The sequence below is a fragment of the Nanorana parkeri genome, unplaced genomic scaffold (genome assembly GCF_000935625.1).
Source record: "Nanorana parkeri isolate BGI_ZX_2015 unplaced genomic scaffold, ASM93562v1 scaffold108, whole genome shotgun sequence".
NCBI lineage: Eukaryota > Metazoa > Chordata > Amphibia > Anura > Dicroglossidae > Nanorana > Nanorana parkeri.
This window is the reverse complement of record NW_017306376.1, coordinates 710,630-734,476: the sequence shown is the minus strand read 5'-3', so window position 1 is coordinate 734,476 and position 23,847 is coordinate 710,630. Positions and strand designations below refer to the sequence as shown.

Below are 23,847 nucleotides of genomic sequence, written 5' to 3'. Positions count from 1 at the left end.
CTGCAGCTACATAAAAGGTTATGTAGGGAGGTGAGGGGAGGGACGAAGGAGCTGGGCAAGCCCAGAAGGGGAGAGGGCTATGACATGCAAGGAGGGAGGGGTCTGTACTAGGGAACTGACTCTATTTAGATTAGACACATTTTCTAGCTAGTTCAGATAGGATCTTTTTAATGGCTTCTATATACAGGCTTTAAAGTCAGATACTGCTTTTTGTTATGCAATCACATTCTAACATTAAACCCAGTAAAGGATGTGTTTAACCTTCTTTGCTTACCATACAAAAGCATCTTATTGGATACCTGATGTGTCCAAAGAAACATGGTGCAAAGCAGATCAAACACAGCCTCAGAATGGTTACCAACACTATTTTACCATTGAAATAAATGGGTATCTCTGGACTTTCATCTGACCTGTGGTTCAAGCACATGTCAAATGCAGGAAAACAATGCCCATCTACTCTTCATAATGCTTAACTCTTCAGGAAAATCTGGTTTTTGTTATAGTGGTTGAAATGTAAACCACTGAGTACCTGTTCAGCCATGAAAGTATAAAGGCATTTATATATCAACAAAGTCTGCCATCCTTAAAATTAAAAGTGACTGTTAAATAAAATAAATGTTGGTTGAATATAGGATTTCTCACTCTGAGAAATTCAATTTTTTCTGGCCTCTGGGTAACTGAGATACACAGACTGATCATTTTGGTATGTTTTGCCATTGTGTATGCAGATGCAGATAAAGTTAACCTTTTTCTGTCTGGACCCCAATCGACATAAAAGGTCATATACTGTACATGTTGTGTTGATGATCATCATTAATTTCTGAAACCTGTTTTTTTGCTGATAAAAAATGTGAGTGACCAACTCTTAGAGGATTGTATTAGAATGCATTTTTTATTACTTTCAACAGCAGTAGCAGTTTTGTTTCACAGACCATTATTTTAAATAAACAAATAAACATAAAACTTTAAGTGTATATGTAGGCAAAATAAGGAAAATATTCAGTACATCTCTGCATTCTATGCACGTTTTATCATGTTTCTTTACAAATGTTGCAAGTACAGAAAAATACATATTGATCCTGTCCGAAATCCAAAGCTCCTACATTCCTCAAATAGATTGACAACAAGTGCCTCTGCTGCACAGAAATATGAAATAGTGTTGTAAACCCTGCCCCACTGGACTACAGAACACTTCAAACACTACACCCCTATGTAATGCAGATAATGAGAGGGGTGTTCTGTAGTCCCACAGGCAGTCAAACTCATGCAGGGCTTAACAAAACTCCTAGAGATTTCTGGAAGACCCAACAGGTATTTTTCTGTTTTTGAAGCTTTTTAAAGACACAAAACAGTGGTATGTATCACAAAGATTTACAGAATATGTTTGCTTTTCTGGTCCAAAATCAGATATATAAGGTGACAAGCCAGATCTGTGAGGTCTCATTCTTACTGTGCTGCAACTTCTGTGACAGCTGAGATGGGAAGGCTGCGAGTGCAGCATTCCTGCTCAGGGTTTACATGCAGCAGGGTGGATAATGTCCATTCTCCGCTCTGCTCCTACTGAGACAGGAACGCTGCACTTGCAGCCTTCCCATCTCAGCTGTCACAGGGGTTCCCCGCTCTCCTGAACTACCTTGCCGTAGTCCCAGGTCTCCCCAAAAAACGGGGGACACGCAGAACCGTGGCGGGGAAGGAGGCCAGTGGGGGAGAAGCAGGCGGAGGTGGGGGCGGACCAGGGGGGAAGGGCAGCGGGGGAGGACGGATGAGCAGGCTAATTACAAGTGATCTCAGCATCACATTGTACAAAATTAGCTGCAGCTTCCCACGCTCTACATTTAGCCCTGCTTGCCCAATGCAGGGCTAAAGGTAGAAAAAAAACTACTCGCTTGGCGTCCGAGCGCTGGGTGATAGGTATTCCACACCCCTGCCGCCCCTCTACTCCCTGCTGCTCCATGGCCGGGCCTCGGTGGCCTTGTGGGAAATCCAGCCCTGCATAAGCCCTCCCACTCCCTCCATTTTTTTGCACATGTCCTCATAAGAGTGGATGTGTTTTCTTCAACCCTGCTGTTTCTGTTGATTTGGAAGATTTTTCTACTATCAAAAGCTGCTGGTGGATTCATACCGAAAAAATGACTTCTGAGGACTGTAAAAAAAAAAAAAAAATCTTTTGTTTAATGTCACTTTGCTGCAACGAAAATTTGTTCGTACATACTACCGCTAACGGAAAATTCTATTTGTTTTTAAGTTGATGCTTAACACACTAAAACTTCATTTGGGAAAGAAATGCATCCAAAATTTTCATTATCGGAAATTTGGATTTGTATGAATTTCTAATTTCTGTCATTGGGAAATTTGGATGCATCTGAATGTACGAATTTCCGAAAATTCATCTGAATTATAATTCAGAACAAAACAAATAGCACATGTCTAGCAACAATCCTTTGGACCCTGCATAGTCCATGAACAGCCCTGATGATGGCTGTAGGCTTCTAACAACCAGTAGCAGGGTTTTGGAGTTTAGGGGGGGTAGTGAAAAAAGAGCACCCTTTCTGTCCAACTAGAGTATCTTTGGTCTCTGTTCATGCTATGGCATAGTCTCACTGGAAGCTGGTCCCAATAACTGTCCACCACAAAGGGCGGCCCAGAACTTCCTTCTTCCCTAAAGTAGTTTCTGTCCTTTTAGTTCAATCAAAACATCCTTTTCTGTTCCTCTGTCCAGCTTCACTTCACCAAAAGTAAATTTCCCTCCATTGTTTGATATGGTTTGGACTGTGAAAGTCTGTCAGCCACTGCTTCCTTTTGGAAGGCTGATTCCTTTTTGTAATCCTGGATGGACTGCATCAGGGTGCTTTAGCTTGTTGTTCTACCATCTCTAGATGGCTCCGGCACCCCATCATCTAAGATTATGGTCTGAAGGATCGGGTTTCCCCTTTACTGTCATGGTGCACTGTACTATTCTGTGAGTGCTTATTCATTTTTTATTTTTTTTGTCTGTTCAGATGCAGACAGTTGTGTAGTTGATCTTGGGACAGTTAGTGTTGTTTGCTGTGTTTCCATTCTATCAGTTTGACTGCTTTAGGACTTCCTCAAGGTAAATGAATCCTCAATGGATGAGAAAGAAACAAGGCTTTTTGTACTCGCCGTAAAATCTCTTTGTTGGAGTCCATTCAGGAACACAGGCCATGCCCCTCTGTGCTCATGTTCATGCTCTTGGTACTGCGTCCTACAAACTGAGGTGTGCTGGGTGTAGGAGGGGTTATCCAGTGCTGGCCTACAGAATGTTTTGTTGCCAGTGTTCAGTTCTCCTGTATGCAGTAGTATACCCTGAAGGCAAATGAATACTGTGTCCATCATTGATCTCCAAGAAAAGGATTTTACAGTGAGTACAAAAATGCTATTATTCCCATTTGAGGCAGCAACCTTAATTCTATATGGTCTTTTACATTTTACTTTAAAGGGAATGTATGTAAAAGCATATGCTTGATGTGCACGTCTATCAGTCCCTCTACTTATGCCAGCATCCTGAGTATAATTCCTAAGTCTGACCTCTCCTTCAGGCCTCACATACAATCATTGTCTAAATCCTGCCCCTTTAACAACCATAACATATCCAATTTTTACCCCTTCTAACAAAGGACACAACAAAGCTACTAATGTACTCCTGGTTATCTTTTGCCTCAACTATTACAACTCCTTCTCATTGAACTATCTCTACACAGACTATCCCTCCTTCAGTCTATCATGAATGCTGCTGACCAACCAATCCACCTGCCAATCCCTCCACTGGCTACAGCTAGAACAACATATAAAACATCATGCAAAGCCATTCACATCTCTGCTATATTAACAACCTCATCTCAAAATATCACCCAAACCATCCATGTTACTCCCAGGACCTCCTGTTCTCTAGCTCCCTTGTCACCTACTCTTACTCTTCTTACCCCAGTCTTTCCAGCTATCTCCTCCTCTGACAACATTTAGGCGATCCCTGAAAACTTAGCTCTAATGAGAAGCTTATACCACCTCCACCTAAAATCAGTACTTTTTCTATTGACTCATCCCTAACACATGATAGATACACAATCAGAAAAAGAAAAAGTGGAGGCAGACAATTTTCAGAAATAATTGCAGATAGTTCCCTGTCATGATATTTTCTGGACTTTCATCTAGCTACCAACTGTATGTAAGGATGACAATGACCACTGCGATCCACTATAACTTCCCACAGTGTCTCGCAACACAGTTCTAGAGCACCTATGGTCCCCAAATGGATGGCATTTATCTCCTGATGTAGAATGTGCACATATCACATATACAGCCAATCATACAAATCTCTACTCATCTTGTGTGTGTCAATGAGTTATGCAGTAGTTCTGATCCATACATGTACAGAATACAAATAACACTGTCACAACATTATAAAAACGCGAGCAGAATTAGTTCCCATGTTCATGAAACCTTGGGGATAGCCCTTGTGAGCATAAAGGGACAGCTCTCCTAATGAAATATTAAAACTCCACGTGCTATAGTAATCCAGACTGGTTTTGTTGGTGCCCTGCTGATTCCGGGGTAGAGAGCACCAATAGACCAAAAATTAAACCACCTCACTTTTGATATTCACAAATATTTTTTATTTGTTTAACAACTGCCTTTTTTTAGACTTCACACACTTATGGATTGAAACTTTGGAATTCGAGCCATATTTGGCAAGCCTACAAGTCAGCTGACTTATTGAAAACAATGCACTTGCAGTGTGGATGATATCTAAACAGCTGTCAAGCAGTTAGGTAGAGTCATAGTAGGGGCTAATCCACAAATCTCTATATTTAATGGCTTATCTGCAAGTAACACAGGAGCGGCACAGGGGTGCATGTTTGTTGTCAGATGAGGTATGACAGGGATGGGGCTATAGGCACGATAAGATATGATGCTTGAATATCCGGGGCTATTACACATGTTAGATGACAGCCTTGTATATTGTGCTGTGTCATAGGGGTTGACTTACTAAAGGCAAATAGGCTGCTCATTTTATAAGGGGATTTTTCCTTAGCTTAGTAAAGAATAATGAGGTTAAGCTCTGCTGAAGTCTATCATCTGATCACATGAAAACAAAAAAAAAATGTTTTCTTTCTTTACATGTGATTAGGGGTATGCTTTGCAAAGTGCATTTTCACCACATTCACTAAGCTAAGTGATAATTATCTTGCAAAGTGAACATCCTATTTGCAGCACCAAAGAAGGAGGACCATGAGGTTAGCAATGTGTGTGTCAGCATGGCTAAGGTGGAAATTGATACAGGTGAGGTCCAGTGCTGGGCCATGCATGTGTCAGCCAAACCATGGAAGTGAGAATGAGGAGGAGCCATCAGTTTTTTGGAACAAGAGATTTGCATATTTTTAATGAGTATTGTTACATTTAGGTAAGAGTCGTTTGTCTAGTGATATTAGATGACTGGATAATTTTTTTAAATACTGTATATACAACGAAGAGAACTTTGTGAATAAATATCAATTATGGGTTTGTTTCTAAACTGCTTAAAGCTTATTATATTCTTTATAAAAATCGTTTTTAATACAGCATTTGCTATATTTGAATTAACTTAGATAATATTGTATCTTACTGCCTAGTAGTAAATTATTACAAAATGTTCTTAAGGTTTAAAGACATCTACTGTTTACAGCTCAATGTAACATGCTTGTAATTGGTCACGCAGCAATGTTTTAGGGCAAGCCGTTCTTTTTAATCTTGCTGTTATGCTTAACTGATTCTTGATTACTATAGCTCCAAGATATCACTTAAAAAATATTCAATGTAGCAGTTTTATTAAAGGGTGCATGCTTAATTTTGTTTAAAAAAAATAACAGTTGATGTATTTTAACATTATTTGCAAATTCTAGAGCAATAGTAGGCAAACCCTTTAATGGTTTGGGGGTCACAAGAGCAGCATGCCACTGTTTTGAGGGCAATGTCACACTGGTCAATTCTGCCATTGGCAACAATTACTGAAATACAACTATTACTTCACCTAACGGAAATCATTCTCTCACTGGCCGAAAAGTTGCAATATTGCAAAGTGATTTAAGTCGAAGTGTGGTGAATTGTCTTATAGTGATATTTAGGTGAAAAGGTTTTAAGCTACTTGAAATGCTGATTAAATCACATACAATGGGTTCTGCTCCTTGATGTTTAAACAATTGTTTCCTGCACAGGCAGCTGGTCCCCTTGAGCACTGGTCCTGATATCCTGTTTTAGGGTGGCTCCTTTCCCTTGCAGAACCTATGGAGCCACTATTGTGTGTGCTAGTAAACTATGTGTCTACACTGTTTGATACTACTCCCATTTTTTTTAAATAAAAAAGGACAACTTCCATTGCATTTACTTAGTATTTAGGCAATGAACACACCTCTGCCATGCCCCCACTTATGCGGATCATTAAGAATTTTATGCCAAAAAGGATTGGTTAAAATCCATTTTTTCACCATTACTTTTCCTTTATGTTAAAAAATAAAATGAAGGTTTTAGTACAAATCAATACTTTTGGTAGTTAAATAGTGCATTGTCATAGATATCTGTATATTGGACAAAAAGAGGGACAGCTGAGGAGGAAAGATGGACACCAGGATTAGGTTCCAAATGTGGGGCAGCCCCTCCAGATGAGGGACAGTTGGGAGGTATAAATTATAATTTTTACCTTTTTTCTTTCTTTGTTGCCTCTTTGCAACCATTTTTTCTCTACATGGATTTCAGCAGTAGTTGCATGTCATTGGTTGAAGTTGGTTTCCTGATGGTGACAGAAATGAATCATGATGGGAGACAAGAACAAAGTGTTGTAACCCATTACAGAAGGTGTCCTAACAAGAACCTTCATATCAGGATTACTAGGCTGAAGATTTACAATGGTTTGGTTAAAGATCTTATGAATTATGGTGAGAGGGTTTACATCTACTTATCATTACCAAATAACAAATCTTTTTCTGCCCTCATAATAATACAGAATTATTAATAATGGTTTATATGAATAACTATGGATGCACCGATACCGATACTAGTATCGGTGCCGGTACCGAATATTCGGGCGAGTACTCGTACTCACCCAAATGCTCCCAATACCTTTCCCGATACTGGAACTTGCGGTCAGAGGGAGATTTCCTCTGACCGGCAGTGCCACGAGGGAACATGGAGCCGGGAAGCAGGCTCCATGCTGTTTGGCTGGCTCGATGCTGAGTGGCCGGGAAAGCCATGTTCCCACCCAATCCGCGTCGAGCCGGGCAAAGAAATCTGAGAATATGGTGACACAACCCCCACCCTGCAGGCACCTCGTTCTCTCACATAGATCGTTAGCAGCAGTCATTACCCAGTCCCTTGGCCAGCTGAGCAGACACCGTTCTCCAAGCTCTCTGGGATCTGCCCACACCTCCTTTGTGCACAGCGCCCACGTGATCGGCCCTCAGCCTGCTACTGCGCATGCACAGGATTTCTGAATGAGAGCACTGGGCAGTCTGCGCATGCACAATAGGAGGCTGAGGGACGGGTACGGTAATGAGTGCTGCTAAGGATCTATGTGAGGGGAATGAGGTGCCTGCAGGGTGGGGGTCATGTCACCATATTGTCAGATCTGTTTGTCCGGCCTTGATGCCGATTGGCTGGGAAGGAGAATGGACTTGGCTTCCCGGGCAATCAAGAAGCCAGGCGGCGAGTAATGACACGCCGCCTGGCTTCTCGATAAGCCGGCTCTATGCTACCAGAAGTACTCGGTATCGGAGAGTACTGAAATATAAATATTGGTACTCATACTCGATACCGAAAAAACGGTATCAGTGCATCCCTAATAATAAAAGTACTGAAATGTGTCTAGTTTTCACGTTTCTGGCCTAACTGAAATTATATTTACATACTACACATTAAAGCATTTGTGCTGGTTTCTTTCTGCAGCAGCTGGTATCATGTGGCCTTCTAAACAGTATACAACAATGAGTATTCTAATGTACAATTCAAAAGATCATGCCTATTAGAATTGCTTAAACAAATCAATTAAGCTTGTCAAGACTTATACTGGCAAAGCTATCAGGTATCATTAGGCTGGATTGCATTATTAAAGATATAGGCTTTACCACACGTCTGTCCTCATTAACATTTCTAAGAAGCATCGTGTGATGTCCATCTGTTCTGCTACATGTTGAAAAGAGAACATTTTACATTCTATAGATGCCGTGTTGTAACCCAGAACAACAGCAAAGTCACAATACAATGCAATATACAATATAATGCAGTACAATGCTATTTTATTTAAAATTTTGTACAACATTTTGGTCCTTTTGTAGCAGACGCTTGATGTCTAATGCATGACTGAAAACGTCTCCTAGACTTTGGATGCCATCGGAGGCCAATGGACTTATTTCTATAAGTCTTGAAGCAAAAAAATACTGCAACTCCTTTTGTAGAACTGGCTGGATGAAGGTTAGCTAGATGCATTTATCACACATGGTAACATAATGGAATGTTTGCCTTTTTCCCATAACTTCTGGGCAGATGCTAAAATTCTGCTAAATTGTAACATTTTTGCACCTGTTTCCCTGTATAGGATTGTGTTATTATTTGGATGACATACATAGGTTAATTTACTAAGTGGGCTGAAATTCTTCACACAAAAAAAAGTAAAGATTCCTTTCAGTTATCCAATCATCTTAAAAGCATATTGCTTATTTTATCTGCACTTTATTGAATAATTGAAGAGATTCTTCATTCTTTTTTGTGTGAACATTCTCAACTCCTATGTATGGCCAAACTGTTTCTTTTTAGTTTTGGATAGAATAAGGAAGGCTTAAAAACCCATGTCAGCTTCTTTTTTTTTTTTTTTTTTTTTTGCTGTTTTTTTCCTGTTAGGAAGATTTCCCTTCACTCACTGTAAATGGATTGGAATAGACCAACATCCCACTAGGCACTCACTTTAAGTAAGTGCATTGGAACTACCTGGCTCAGTATAAGTTTTACATAGACTTGCATGCATTAAAAGATGACTGGATTTTTATGTGACATTAATGACCATGCACTGAGTTTTGAAAGAAAAACTCCAGGCAAAACTGCAGTGAGACTACCCTCACACTGCATTGGTTAAATGCTAATTTTCTTCTCAGTGCTAAAATTAAAAAAGATATACTCACCCGATTCTCCAAGCCAGCTTCCTATTTGACCAGTCCTTCCAGCACTTCCAACATCACTCCACCTCCACTGTAGCCGTCTAAGGATCCTCGAGTCATCACATCCAATATACTGTCTATTAGTCACGAGGATGCTGAGGGACATATCATTGCTGCCGCATAGGAGGATGTGGGCTGAAGGGAGCACTGTAACAGCAAGCCGGCTCCAAGGTTCAGGAGAGTATACCTCTTTTATTTTAGTGCCTAGATGAAAATGAGCAGTTAGCCCTTACAGTGCAGGTGTGGCACCGACTGCAAGGGTTAATACATGTTTTGCCTGGAGTTCTTTAAAGCATCTCAAAGGGTCTGCTAAATAAATCTACCCATGGACAGTCATCTTTCAGTCTGATGGGCCTTATAGAACAAGGGACAATAGGACAAGCTATATTGCCTAAAGCTGAAGTTTAGTATTTTTTTTTTGGAAACTCCAAACATAATGATGAGTATCCCCTTCACTTCAGATGTTTTTTCTTCTAAGAATCTTCCTCTCCCTGCCCCCTTCAGAGCCGCCACTGAGTACACTTGGCAATCCTTTGAGTGGCTGCAGTGAGAGAAATCTGTCAGTAGCTCCTATAAAAAGTTGCACCAATGTCCCGACCCCACCCTTCACCCTCAGGTCTCTCCGCCATTCACAGATTTCCTATTACTTTGACCCCACAATTATTCAGGTTCTGTGAATGGAGAATAGATCAAATATCTCCCTCCATTCACAGAACTCAATGCATTTTGGGATATAGTAATAAGAGATCTGCTTATGGAGGAGAGGGCCAGCGACTGTGAGGATGGAAGGGCGGGGAATATTGTTTGAAGAAGAAACTTCAGATATATTTGCAATAGAGAAAAGTGAGGTTGTAGGGTTGCCTATATCACTAAAGCAAGTGAAGAGTATTAGAAATCTCTGTATGTAGCTATTTGGTTAAAATCTTAAAAATGCATTCAAGTACCCTAATTGCTACCAAAAATGTATCTTATTTGTATATCATTCATTTGTAGATCCTCAAATTATCATCTCTGAATTGGTGCTGACACTGTCCTTGCTTCTGGAGGGTGGCTACATCTGTTCCGCCTGGTCCCTGTGTGTGTTGAAAAATAGCCACTGCTCCAGGCTTGCTCCTGTGATGGACTACAATCTCAGTGCAAACTAGTAAACTAAACGTGAGATTGTAGTCCATCCCGGGAGTGAGCTTGGAGTGGTGGCTACTTGGTAACACAGACAGGGATCATGGGGAACAAAAGTAACCATACACCAAGGACAATGTCAGAACAAATTCAGATTTGATGGTCTACAGCTGTGTGATACACAAATAAGATATTTTGTTAATACTCAAAAGGAGAACTATGAGGTGAGTGATTTTCACTCATCCTCATAGTTCTAGCCAACCTGTAACAATGAAACTGTCACAGGTTGGCTCAGTAGATCGGGAAGTGAGCGAACACATATCAGTGTTTGCTCACTTCTCGATCCTGTCACAGCAGAGCGACGTGACAGGGGAGTGACTGGATTCCCCCCTCCCCTGTCCGATCCTCCAACGCTGACGGGCGGAACGGACGGGGGAGGGGGCAGGTACAGCTGGCTCTGCCTCTAGATAGGCAGAGCCAGCTGTCACTCACGCGGCTAGGCGGACCCAGACATAATTGTTGGGATCCGTTTCAGCTGCGGCGTCTCAGTATACCGCGAGCTGCAGCTCGCGGTATACTGAGCTTAGGATGACGGGAGGACGCTAGTTTGTGTCCTCCCGTTACCCTAAGGAGAACTATGGGGAAAAGCCCTAGCCCCATAGTTCTCCTTTAAGGTAATTGGATGCTTTTTTTATGATTTAACACCTGAGTTTAGTATTATAATTGGAGCTCAAAATGGAGGACTTGCGGATAAGGCAGTATTAGTTGTAACATTGTAGCACTGCATGTAAAATAAGCCTTTATTCTCGCTTCTCCTGACAAGGCATGTGTAAAAGAAGAAAAAGCATGGGTTTCACACAGTTAGCAGAAAACAAGAACTGGGTGGTGTAATTTCACGAGCCACAAAAAGCTAAACACAACGTTGTCTGGAAGATCTTAATGAGGTAATTTGCATCCTATGGCCCATTTTGTTTTCTCACATATGTGTCTATTGAATGCTTGAGTATACACCTCACTGACAATAAAACTAGAGCAAACTTTGTTTGGTCATTTCCAGTTAAGGAAATTAGCAGTGTAACATAGCATACTATGTAAATAGTGGCTGAATATGCCCATAATGGCCACCAACTTTAATTCACTGCCTAATGTGAACATTATGCCTTAGCAGCATAACCGAAGCACAGTAGCATCGGCGAAGGAAATAATCCTGCAGCTGTTGGTGAGCAAAGCATTCTGATGGATTTAAAGTGAACACAATCAGCATTTAGAATGTATTAGCAATGTTCATAGTAAAGGGCACCCAGTTTAGCTTAGAAATTTAAACCGGCTAGATTCAAGCATACCAAAATAATATTAATGCAAAGTAAAAAGAAATGTGGTAGGCAAGCTGGTTTATTACCTGAATTTTAGTCAAACATATCCGTGCGAGTGCCATCTTACTTTAATCCTTCGCTCTCTAAAGATATTCAGAAAGCTGTGAGCAGATCGGTTTACTTGGTAAAAGTAAAATTAGACCTAACATGTAAATTTACATTATGAAAAGAGCCATCAATAACTTTGAATTTAAGTTTATTTCACCTGCTCATTAGCTAAATTAAGTCGTATTTACCAACATCTGTTCTTCTAGAAGAGTACTTACAAAAATATTTGCACTATTGATAACCTGGTGAGTGTGACACAAACTTGCATGTCCACACATTTACTGAAAATGTTTAATATGCAAATTCACTGTTATGCAGTGGTGAATCTACCCTTATAAAAATGTTTAAAGGCCTAATGAAATGCCACAACTGTAATTTTATTAATTTATCAGATTACAAAGAAATTATACAAATCATATTCCAATTGGCAACAATTAATATATAACATCCAAAAAAATGGATTATATACCAAATAGGTAAGATTGAAGGAAAATATTCAAAACTGATTTAGGCCATATATTTACCGAACTTGATAAATATGAATAAGTGGTTTTATTTATAATTCAGAATGATACATGCAATGTATATTGTTTGTGCGAAATGCTTGTTTAATATTTAAACCCTCTTTTTCTCACGAGTTGATATTTTATCTCCTCAGATGGCTCCATTTCCATAGAGACTCCAAATTTTTGCCAGTGAGAAACTAGCGGTATTAAGCAGCAACATTTTCTGCCAACTAACTTTTACATATAGTTTTATGATAACAAATATTATAATGCCACTTGTCGATAACTCAGTGTAATCTCGATTGTATAGCAAATGCAATATTCCTTCTCAAATGATGAAAATACTCCATTGTAAAACTCATAACATAAAAGTTTGGCGAAAGGCAGGAGAAGTGAACAATCTAGGACAACATAGCTGAACTGGAAAGTGAGCTGAATGGGAGAATTTTTCCAAATCAGCTACTTTGGCCTAAATTGTTCACTTCTCCTGCCTTCTCCAAACTCTTCACCCTTTTGTGAATAACCCTGTCTGTAAATTTAAACCCCATTTTCAATGGCGAACAATCGAACTGTGTGCTGAACCAGAAATTTCTACATACTATTTATAAATATTCACCACAATGTACTGCTACTGTACATTTAAATATTCACTACATATTCACTAGTTTAAACAGTGAATGCCACTGAATCCATACATATGAATGTGCTAATTCCACACAGTTTTAATATGCTCCTTGTTTTTATGTAGGGTTACTAGACACGTTTTTGAAAGAACTGCACCATAGCGCACTACCTTCATTTCAAAATTGAAAATGCAAAGTCTGCATATTTTGCTGCCCTTCAGCTGCTATAAGAGCACTCAGTAAAAGAAATGAAATAAAGGATTGCTAGAGAAATGTAAAAAATACTTACCTTAACCCCAGCTTCCAGTTGCTGTCTATAGGTGGCGCAACTGGGCCCTCACCTTGTGATCCTGGGACACTTCAGCACTGTGCAGAAATGCATTCTTCTGGATTTGTGATGTCACCCTTGCCTAGGCAAGCACACCAGAAGCCAGGGTGTAAAGTGAGTATTTTTATTTTACATTTATTCACAGTCATGGTCACCAGAAGCACCTACCAACACATGAAGACATTAGTTCCCTGTTACAGCATAGGAGAAAGGTAATCCAAGCCATACTCATACCATGATAAGCGTGCACCCTTGACCATAAGGTAATTCTGTTTTTTTTTTGTCTATGTGACATGGCAGAAAACATAAAAGCTCTTTAAACCCTAATGGGCATAGCAGAATAAAATACAGCCTGACTAAAAGACAAAACGCATTTACAATAATATCCTAGAAACTCTTATCTAGACTGTTTTTCACTGTCATTTCTTAAACTACTAACTTTTGGAAGCTGAAATGAATATGCCCCCATGTAGTATTCTATCATTTTTCCTCTTTACAGCCATCCGGAGGAAAGGTTTAATCCTACTGTCAAGCTGCTCTGCAGTCAGATTTTCACACATTTCCAAGGCAAATAATGAAAATTTCTCCCAAGGAACACATAGATGGAATAATATTTTACAGCCATTTGGGAGAAATTATTTTCCTCCTAACAATTCCTCAGGTTTTCACTTGCTGATAACCTTATTAGACATCGAGGCCTACTGGTCTCATAAACACATTTGCCACTTTGTCCAGAAGCTCTCCATTAACTCAAATGAAATTTTTCTGTCAAAAATCTTTTTTTTTTATCAGTCATTTCTCTCTATATATCTTAGCTTGGGACAAAAAAAGACTGATAAATGACAAATGGAGGATCTAATATAAAGCAGAACAAATTTTAATTACTGCCTCATAACGTAAATGACTTATTCACTAATTGGGCCAGTGTAACTTTTATTATAAGAAATATTTTTGAAAAAATTATTTAAACATCAATACATGTGTAAAGGACTTGGCTTCATTCCATGTTCAAACTCTGCTTCTTGCTTTGCAGTACTACACAGTGGTTGTACTTTACTGTGCAAGTCGACTGACTCATTAGAAAGATAGACTTCATTCATGGCTGGTCACTTAACTCACAATTGTTAAAAAGGCCCTGCCATTAACGTAAAAAAAATGCAGGAAAAAGCAAATATTTAAATGCTTCCTTGCAGTGTTTTTTCTTTCCGTAAATTATTTTTTTATTCACTTGCAATATACCTTGGAACTTGCAAAAAAGTTTGACTACTGCAGGAGAGTCAGTTCCCTATCAAAGTCCCTTCTCTTCTTGCACATCATAGCTCTCTCTTCTTCTGGGAGTCTCCAATTACTCTTTGTTCTGGACCAACATCCACCCCTCCCTTCACCTCCCTGCATAACTTTTTATGTAACAGCTGGGGAAGACACGAAGGGGAATACTCCAGAGTGTAATTTAAGTGACTGCGCTAAGTCTGCTGGGATGACTGACATTACATCAAGTTGTTAGCAGTGGATTTTTACACAGCTGAGTTTTTCTCAGGTAAATAATGTGCATAAAATTATATAATATATGCAAGATTTTGTTAAAATTAATAGTCTGATGACAGGGTCTCTTCAATGCTGCCTCTAGTGGCTACCCTACAAGTCTATACTAATGATACAGTAACAAAAATATTGAACACATAAAAATGTAAAAGCAACTACAATAATGATGCAAAATGTGACTCAAAATTAGAAAATCACTACCTCCTCTTAAAGTGAAATTAGAATTATAAAAATAATTTTTGGTCATCTATGCCAAACAGATACTAAGAGGAGGCCAAGTCAGTGAATTCTGGTGGATCTTAGTAGTAGTTGTGAGTCTTTGAAGGGAGTGTTCTGCCTGATTTAAAGGATATCTGTACTGATGAAGTACCGACTATTTCTAAAAATGGCAATTTTCTGGCTATCATGTTGAATTAGGAATTTGAGTAACTGTCCTTATCTACATACACTCTATGGTCAAATGTATGTGGATACCCCTCCATATTCTTAAGTTCATTTACAGTTGTAATCAAAATTATCCAACCCCAATTGCAGATCAGGTTTTTTGTAAACATTTATAGACTTTCAGGTGTTTGCAATGAACAAATTAAACCTTTTAACAAAACAGGGTTCCCAAGCATATGCCAAATTCCACCAAGGCTTGGTTGCACAAGAAATTCTGGAAGATGCTCCAGTGGCCATTACAGTCACCTGACTTGAACCCCATAGAAAATCTCTAGAGGGATTAGAAGAAGTCAGTTGCAGTACGCAAACCCGAGAATATTAATGAACTGGAGGCCATTGTTCATGAGGAGTGGGCTAAGATTCCCCAGGAACGCTGCCAGAAGCTGGTGTCTGGCTGTGCATCTGATTTGCAGCAGCTCATAACAGCAACAGTGCTCTACTAAGTACGAAAGATGCTTTCCTTGAAGGGGTTGAATAATTTTGAGACTGCAGAAGTCATTAAAAGTTGCATTTTCAGTTAAATTTGGGGAAACTACTTGAAGCATTTGTTGTGTTGACCTATTTGATTTGATTTGAATGCACCCCTGTGCACAAAGCCAGCTCCATAAAGATATGGTTTGGTGTAGAGGAACTCCAGTGGCTTGCACAGAGCCCTGACCTCAACACTGTGGAATGCTTTGGGGATGAATTGGAACTCCAAATTTAAGCCAGGACTTCTCATTCAAGACCTGACTTTACAAATGCACAAATGCTCATTTGGCTGAATGGGCACGAATTTCCACAGACACACTCCAAAATCATGTGGAAAGGCCTCCTAGAAAAATAAAGCCAGTTATAGTTGCAAAGTGTGTGGGAAGGGAGTCCATATTAATGCCCATGTTTTTTTTCCACAACATTTTTTTATTGTTTTCAAATAGACCTTACAATAAAACAAGAAACATACTTATATACATATGAAAACACAAACAAAGTAGTCAGATAATAATATTGGGATTATATAAGGTAAACCACAATATCTAGGAAGGAACAACCAAGTAGGACCGCTGGTTGCCCATGGTTTTAATGAAATGTCCAACAACCTTATATACAGTATATTTGTGCTGGTGTATATAATCTTTTGCTCATATGGTGGATTTGTTGCAATAAATGAAATCATTAACCACCTGCTGTCCAGCATTTGTAATTAAACGACCGGACATTGGCTTCTTGGATGCGGGTGGGCTTTTTTAAACGTCCCTTCCTGCCACGCTCGTGCCCGCCTCTAGGTGGCGCGCACAAGTGGGAAAACAGCTTGAAATGTAAACAGCCATTTTTTTAAAACAGGGTTTTTAAAAACATTTTTGGTACTTTTTTCATTATATAGTAAAAAATAAAAACCCCAGTGGTAATTAAATACCACCAAAAGAAAGCTCTATCTGTCCTCAAAAAATGGTATAAAATTAATTTCACTACAGCCTTGCATGATGGAATAAGTGTCAGTCAAAGTACCGCAGCGCTAAATACTGAACAATGGCCTGGAGAGGAAGGTGGTATAAACACCCCGGTCAGCAAGTGGTTAAATCAGCATGGCAGCCAGCTTGGAAGCATTTTTTTGCAGGTGGTCAGCAATGGGAGCCTCCTTGTTTCTCGCTTTATAAGTTTTTCATAATAAATAATCATACAGGATGTTGCATCCGCAGCAATTTAAAATGTGGAGTACTGGTTACAACTGTCTACCCAATAAATTAACTTATAGGGCACTAAATATATGGACATTGTTGGGGGATCCTGGATTTGAGTTCAAACTCTATGCAGCCTGCTGGCTTTAAAAGTTTAAAAGTAAGGGGATACACATTCTGGGAATTCCTTTCTATAGAGTACTGTTGCCATGGTAGCAAGGAAGAGAGTTGTGATCTTTTTTTTCCAATCTGCTGCTTGCAGATTTGAAACAAAAAAGATAATTTGTACTAGCATCACATTATGAAATTGGCTTTGTAGCAGTTAATCATGTATTTTTTTAAATTAAATTGTAGTTTTGCTTTATATCACAGTTGGGTAGTACAGGCAACAAAATCCACAGTAGAAGCTTCTCATGAAATCATACATAATAGTTATTTCAGACAGTTTAAAACTCCACATACAAACTCATGCTGATTTTTGGATTTCCCAGTTGCATTTGTGATACCATGATATTCTAAAAAGGTGGTTAAGTTAATGGGCGTTCACCAAAGAGATTGTAACAGTCCATGTCAAAGTTGCAGTTGACTGTCTTTTTTTTTTAAACAAAAAAAGAAATGAAAAGAAAACGCCACAACCTAGCGCAATAAACGATGTTAAACCAGGAAAAACCAGAAACTAAGTTGGAATCATATTAATACAAAGTGGCTGTCAGCAGGGAAACAATGTATCCAGCAACAACACTGTGCTTCATTTGGAGCTGTATCAAACCCGTTCTGGAGAGCACAGTGGCGCTTTCTTTTCTCTTTTCTTTCAAAACAGGACACCTCTACCTGTAGGCTGGGTTCACACCTAGGCGTATTGAATATGCGCGTTTGTCGCACGTTTCGCGTCGCTGTGCTTCATTTGGAGCTGTATCAAACCCGTTCTGGAGAGCACAGTGGCGCTTTCTTTTCTCTTTTCTTTCAAAACAGGACACTTCTACCTACTGCTGGGTTCACACCTAGGCGTATTGAATATGTGCGTTTGTCACACGTTTCGCGGGAAAAAAACGCGCGACAAACGCCCGTTTCCGAGGGCTGTATCTCAGTGGAAACGCGAGACCAAAACGCCCCAAAGAAGTACATGTACTTCTTTGGGCGTAGGCCATTTTGTATCACGTTCGGACGGGCGGAAATACGGCAAGGTGTGAACCAGACCCATTGAATACAATGGGATTTAGATGTTTAAACGTTTTGTAGAGCGTTCGTCGAGCGTAGAACGCGCTACAAAACGTTCAACGTGTGAACGAGGGCTTATTGTTAACCTTCATCCTCTCCTTAAAGACCCAGTGCACTCACCCATACTTAACTTGTTTTCAGTTAGCTGTCTTTTTCTTCTATGAATTGTTCATGCAAAGTTCTCTAAAAATCCTAAGAGTGCGTCTTCTGCAATAAAAATCCATACTGCTCGCTCTGATGAAATAAGGAGGAAAAAAAAATCAGATGACAAGTGTGCATGTCAAACTACAGTATGTGTGTGTGTGTGTGTGTGTGTGTATATATATATATATAAAAATATATAAAAGTCCATAGTGAAAAACAGGGAAAGTTCCAATAATCATTTTGATGTTGATGCAATAGTAAGAATCTCCAAAAATATATGTGTGTCTCTCTGATTTCTCTGATAAAAATAAGAAATCAATTGCGTACCCCAATCTGCCTTCAGCCATGAGACCTGTGCCACACAATGACAGTCTGCCAGTAGCCAAGCCACCAGATAAATGGAGCTTTAATTAAATGATGAAGACGCTGCAATGCAAAAACCAGTTACAGACAGTGACAATGATATGGATATTGAATTATGTATGTCTGGCAAGCCTCATCTCATAACACAGTCAGAATTAAATGACTTGTTTAGAGATTAGAGTTTGGGAAAAGCAGAACTACTGGGTTGAAGACGGCAAGAATGGTGTTTGCCATCACCAGATACAAAAATGTCTTTTGAAGCCGCCAAGAATATTTAATAGGTTTTTTTTGCACAGGTAGACAACCTCATTTTGTACTGACATTGATGGTTTGTTCATGGCTTTTGGTTGTGAGCATTACCCACTACAATAGTGTGTTTTTATTGATTAAACAATATTAAGCCTTAAGGCTGTGTCCTGGGACCAGGGGTGCCCTCTTACCTGGGGTCCGGCGGGCATGGCGGAGATTGTAGGGTCCTTCTTAAGGTGATTTGGTGCCTGGTGGCATTGGTTCCAGGTGCGCACGTACATGCATGTGATGTGCGTGCACACATGACATTGCCTTGGCCTATTAGTCACCTCAGGTGTTGATCATTGCCAGGGAGGGCCTTGCGAGCACACCTTCTACCCCAGCCATCCCATTGGTTCCTACGGACCTGTAGCTTCCTTGTTGCCCAGACAACGGGTGCGTTTCTAGTTCCTGCTGGGTTTAAATCCCAGCTATTTAGATCTCCTGGTTATCGACCCCTGGCTTGTCTCCCTCTTTATGATAATCTCTGCTTGCCTTGACCCGGACTGTACTCTACCAACGCATTTTGGATCATCCTATCTTGTAGCTCAGCCTGGACTCTCCTTCTGGAATTGTTTCCTGCCATTGGGGTCCAATTCAGCAAACAAGGGAACTTCGCTCCCTCCCTAACAGTCTGTCTTGTTACACAACAGAAATGTACACCCTTCAGTACCTGTTTGCTATAATGCACACATGAAGGAAATATACAAAAACATGGAACTGTTATTGAAGTGCATCCAGTACACCAAGTACAACTGGAATATCTGGATTCCTTGTAATGCAGCTTGCATATACCAAGTACTGTTATTTCATCTGCCAATGGCACAGCCATGCAAAAATGTTGCATTGCATTTAAAAGGAATGGCCACTCCAAAAGAATTTGGTTCCAAGACAGAAAAATGTGACACAATTGTTAACCCTACAAAAATATTTTTGCCTCTGCTTGGCATAAAACTCAGACTGATTAAATATTTTGTGAAAGCGATAAACAAAGAAGGGAAAGGTTTTCATTATTTGTTATGTGTTTCTAAGGATAACTAATGCCAAGATTAAGAAAGGTAATTTTGTTGGTCCACAGATCACATACGTCATCAATGACAAGTTGTTCAAAGATCTGTTAGCTGGGCCAGAGAAAATCTGCTGGAAAACATTCAAGAATTTTGTTGAGAATTTTCTTGGCAACGACAGAGCACCAAACTACATTCAGCTGGTTGACAAACTTATTACAGCATACAAGACCATGGAGTACAGCATGTCATTGAAGATTCTGCATTCTGCACACTTTTTCCCCAAAAATCTAGGTGCAGTCAGCAACGAACATGGTGAACGGTTTCACCAGGACATTGCCACAATGTCAAAATGCTAACAGGGCAACTGGAATCCATCAAAGCTGGTTGACTATTGTTGGACACTGCAACGAGATGCACCAGACATTGAATACAAATGCAAATCGGCAGCAAAAACACTTTTAGTCCTCTTGTGCTTCATATCCTACTTGATATAATTATTCTGAAATTATATTTGTGTTCAGCTTGAATGGATCTACCACAATCACCAAAGTTTTTCAGGAAGCAAAACTTTTGAAAAAATGTGTTATTCAGTGTTATTGGATTGCTATTTTGAGAACTGGAAGACTATCCATGTAGAGAAAGATCATTTGAAACTCAATGTTAAATTTGATAATATTGCAAGGGAAATAAAATGTTCTAATATTGCTGGGATTCTTCCAGGCTGTGCCGTGGCTCTGTGCTGACTTTACCTGGTGATCATACCAGTCCTACAGTGACAATTGTATCTGAGGAAGAGCAGCATTGTTACCTTAGGGCAAAAAAATATGTTCATATACTTCAACAATGAAGGATAGAAATCACCAGCACTAATGCAAATGAAGTTCAAGAAATAACGTCCATTTATTTGGACTAAACGTCACACATATCGCATTATTCAACGTTTCGGGACCGTGCAGGGTCCCTTTATCAGGGCAGAGATGTCACATCTCTACCCTGTTGAAGGGACCCTGCGCAGTCCCGAAACTTTATTTGGCATATACTTCAACACACATCCCTCTTTCCTCTTCTTCATAATATAGGTAGAGAGGTGTTGTGTAGTCCACAGACCGAGCTGGTAAGAATGATAACTAGATTTCTGGCAAGATCAACAGGTATTTTTTTGACAGATAATATTATTTCAAACCAAATGGAAGTAAATAAGAGAAGTTCATTGTTAGAGTTTAGATATATTTTAAGGATATTTAAGGTTCAGCCTGTCGCACCCTGTTTCTCAGGGCACAGGCTGCCTTATAATGATGCAGCGCAGTCAGCTCTTTCTGAAAACCAGTGGGGCCTTTTGTTGTTTAATGGTATTAGTGGGTTTAGGTATTGGCTCTTGTGTACACCTAGCTAATCAGGCTCCATTGTTAGTAGGTACAGAAGTATACAGGCCTGTCCTGCTAGGCCTTGAACATTCACCCTTTTGCCATTTATAAAAAGTGAAGTATGCTGCATCTTGCATTACTAATAGGCAGTCCATAGGCAAAGAGATTTTGCAGGTTTATTTAATGTAAGATGCCTTTATTTGTGACCTTTGCCACCTTTGAGAAATCTACTAGGACAAAAGACACCTGGCAGTATTTAACCAGAGCAATACTTTTTTTTCAGAATTGATTTTTTTGGCAGGTGCAATAGTATCATAAATCTTGGCATTCTGGCATATAAAGGTCACACCAAACAACCTTTTTAGATGCAAATTATGGTTATTCCTCTTCACATAGCCAAGTCAATCTGTAGTCATTCTACCTTAAAATTTGTTTCCAAACCCCCTGTTACCATGAACATGGCAGTGACATGTTTGGCTGTCAGTGTTTGGAAAACCTCAATTACACAAATAAGCTTTAGTTCCATCTAATAGGATCTGCACAGTCCTCTAGTCCAGCCATATCCCAATCCCTTTTATCAGTGAAACCTGCTACATCATAAAAGCCAAATTGTTCCCAGGTGGTCAAGATAATAGCATCTTTAATTGTGTTCGGAACAAGATTAACTTCTTATCTGACAGCTTGACATCTTTATTGTTATTAATGTGTGAATAATGTAATGTTATTTTTAAGAAGTTGGCAGTAGAAAATATTTCCCTTTTGTTTAGGTTAAATACCGTCCCTTGATTTTCCTTTTTTAGCAGTTAGTATAATGAAATAATTCACTTTATTGAAATGAGGAACCGATTGATAGTACAGCTTAAGTTTCACAATAGATTTCTTTGCCCAGGTTTTTTCATACAAAGTAATGACTGCAAATTATGTAAGTCATAGCAAGGTGATCATGAAGCACACAATGGGTCTAATGCATTTCATCATGAAAAGCGTAACAGTAACATGTATTTTTTAATAGCGATCACTACCTAATTTGCACCCTTTTTTATGCACAAAACATTAATAATGAATGTGTATTTTCAATTCAGTTTAAGTGGACCTTACCAGTAAGCCCTTTTAATTGAAAAATGTGTCAACATTTTTATATTCATATGTTTGTGTCTCTGTGGGCCCTTTCACACCAAAATCGGACCAAAAGTGTAGGTCAACGGAGGTCTACTGACTTGCAATTTCAACCTCTGTCGACTTCTATTGCATTCTGTTCCGTTGCGGTTTTCTTTTTAATTATTTATTCTTTTTGGCAAACTTTCTTTTCATTAACATGTCCTGAGTGAACAAACATCTCTGTATTTATTTATTTTACTTCTGTTCCATTGCGTTTATATCCCTTTTTGTCATGTTATGTTATGTTGAGCTGAAAAAAAGAGCATGCTTTACTTTTTTTCAACACACTGCAATACAACAGAGTGGTGTTAAGTGGTCTCATTCACACCCATACATTTTTCAGGTTACCTTCCATCATCAGACTGATGAGCTCATTCTCTGTCGCTCTACTTTCTCCTCCTATCAGCATGCTTACTACACTGCAGCACTATTGAATGGCTCCTTGTGCTGCTTGTCCCTACACCCCTCCTCTCCCTCTATGTGCTCTGGTGTACAGGAACTACAAGAGACTGATACCCCCAAGATTAACAGGACCGCCCACCATCAAAATGCATCCTGGTCCTTAAGCGGTTATATCAAGAACACGGCTTCCACTGCAGCAATGTTCTTGGCATCATTTTAATTATCTGTCGATTGCTGTTTAGATACAAGTGATCCGGCGTCTATACAGATGCCGGATCGATTGTATGGTGTAGTGGAGTCTGTGTGCCCCCTCCGCTGCCGGTGGCTTCCCCGTGCTCCGCTGTCCCCTGTGCAAGCCCGAGACCGGCACAGCGGGTCTCCCCTGACAGATTGGAGGGAGATCAGTAAGCTTCCAGCCACTGATCTCTCCTCCGATCACTGAACGGGAAGTGATGTGTATTACATCCCTTCCGGTATCACTGTGCACATTCTCCGGCTCTTAGAGCAAGTAGAAGAAGCTGGTAAAGCAGATCTCTACTTCATCAGATTCTTTAGGGTCCCTAGGGGACATTAGGAGTCTAAAAGCCCCTTGATATCTCCATAAAGAGGACCTGTCACATATTTGCTATTACATGCATGGCTTGTTATCCCCTTATGCGATAGCAATAAAGTTGAGTGTGAGAATAAAAAAATAAAAAGCAAAATTAAAAAAAATTAATTAACATAAACAAAATGTTTAAACTCCCCCACCCCCCACATGCACATGCATGCAATGAAAAAAATGTGTTGGGTACACAGTGTGCAAACATTGCACAAAACATGTTACATATCATCACAAACGTTAGAGTAAGAGCAATAATTCTAGGTCCAGCAATCACTGTTAACACTAAGCTGAAAGCTTTCAAAGCGTCGCCTATGGGGAATTTTGGGTAGTGTAGTTCTTACCAGTTTCACAGATAAAGGCAATTTTAAGGCTTGACATGTTTGGTGTCTATTTACCTGGCGTGACCCCATCTTTTATATTTCACCAAAAAATTGGGTATTATATTCTGTTTCTGTGCT

General features: G+C 39.6%; 1 protein-coding gene across 1 annotated transcript in view; it reads left to right on the top strand.

Annotated features, from left to right (window-relative positions):
- The window catches only part of CDH23 (cadherin related 23), a 782,513-nt gene that overhangs the window by 93,020 nt on the left and 665,646 nt on the right, over positions 1-23,847 (top strand). The window lies entirely within an intron of this gene.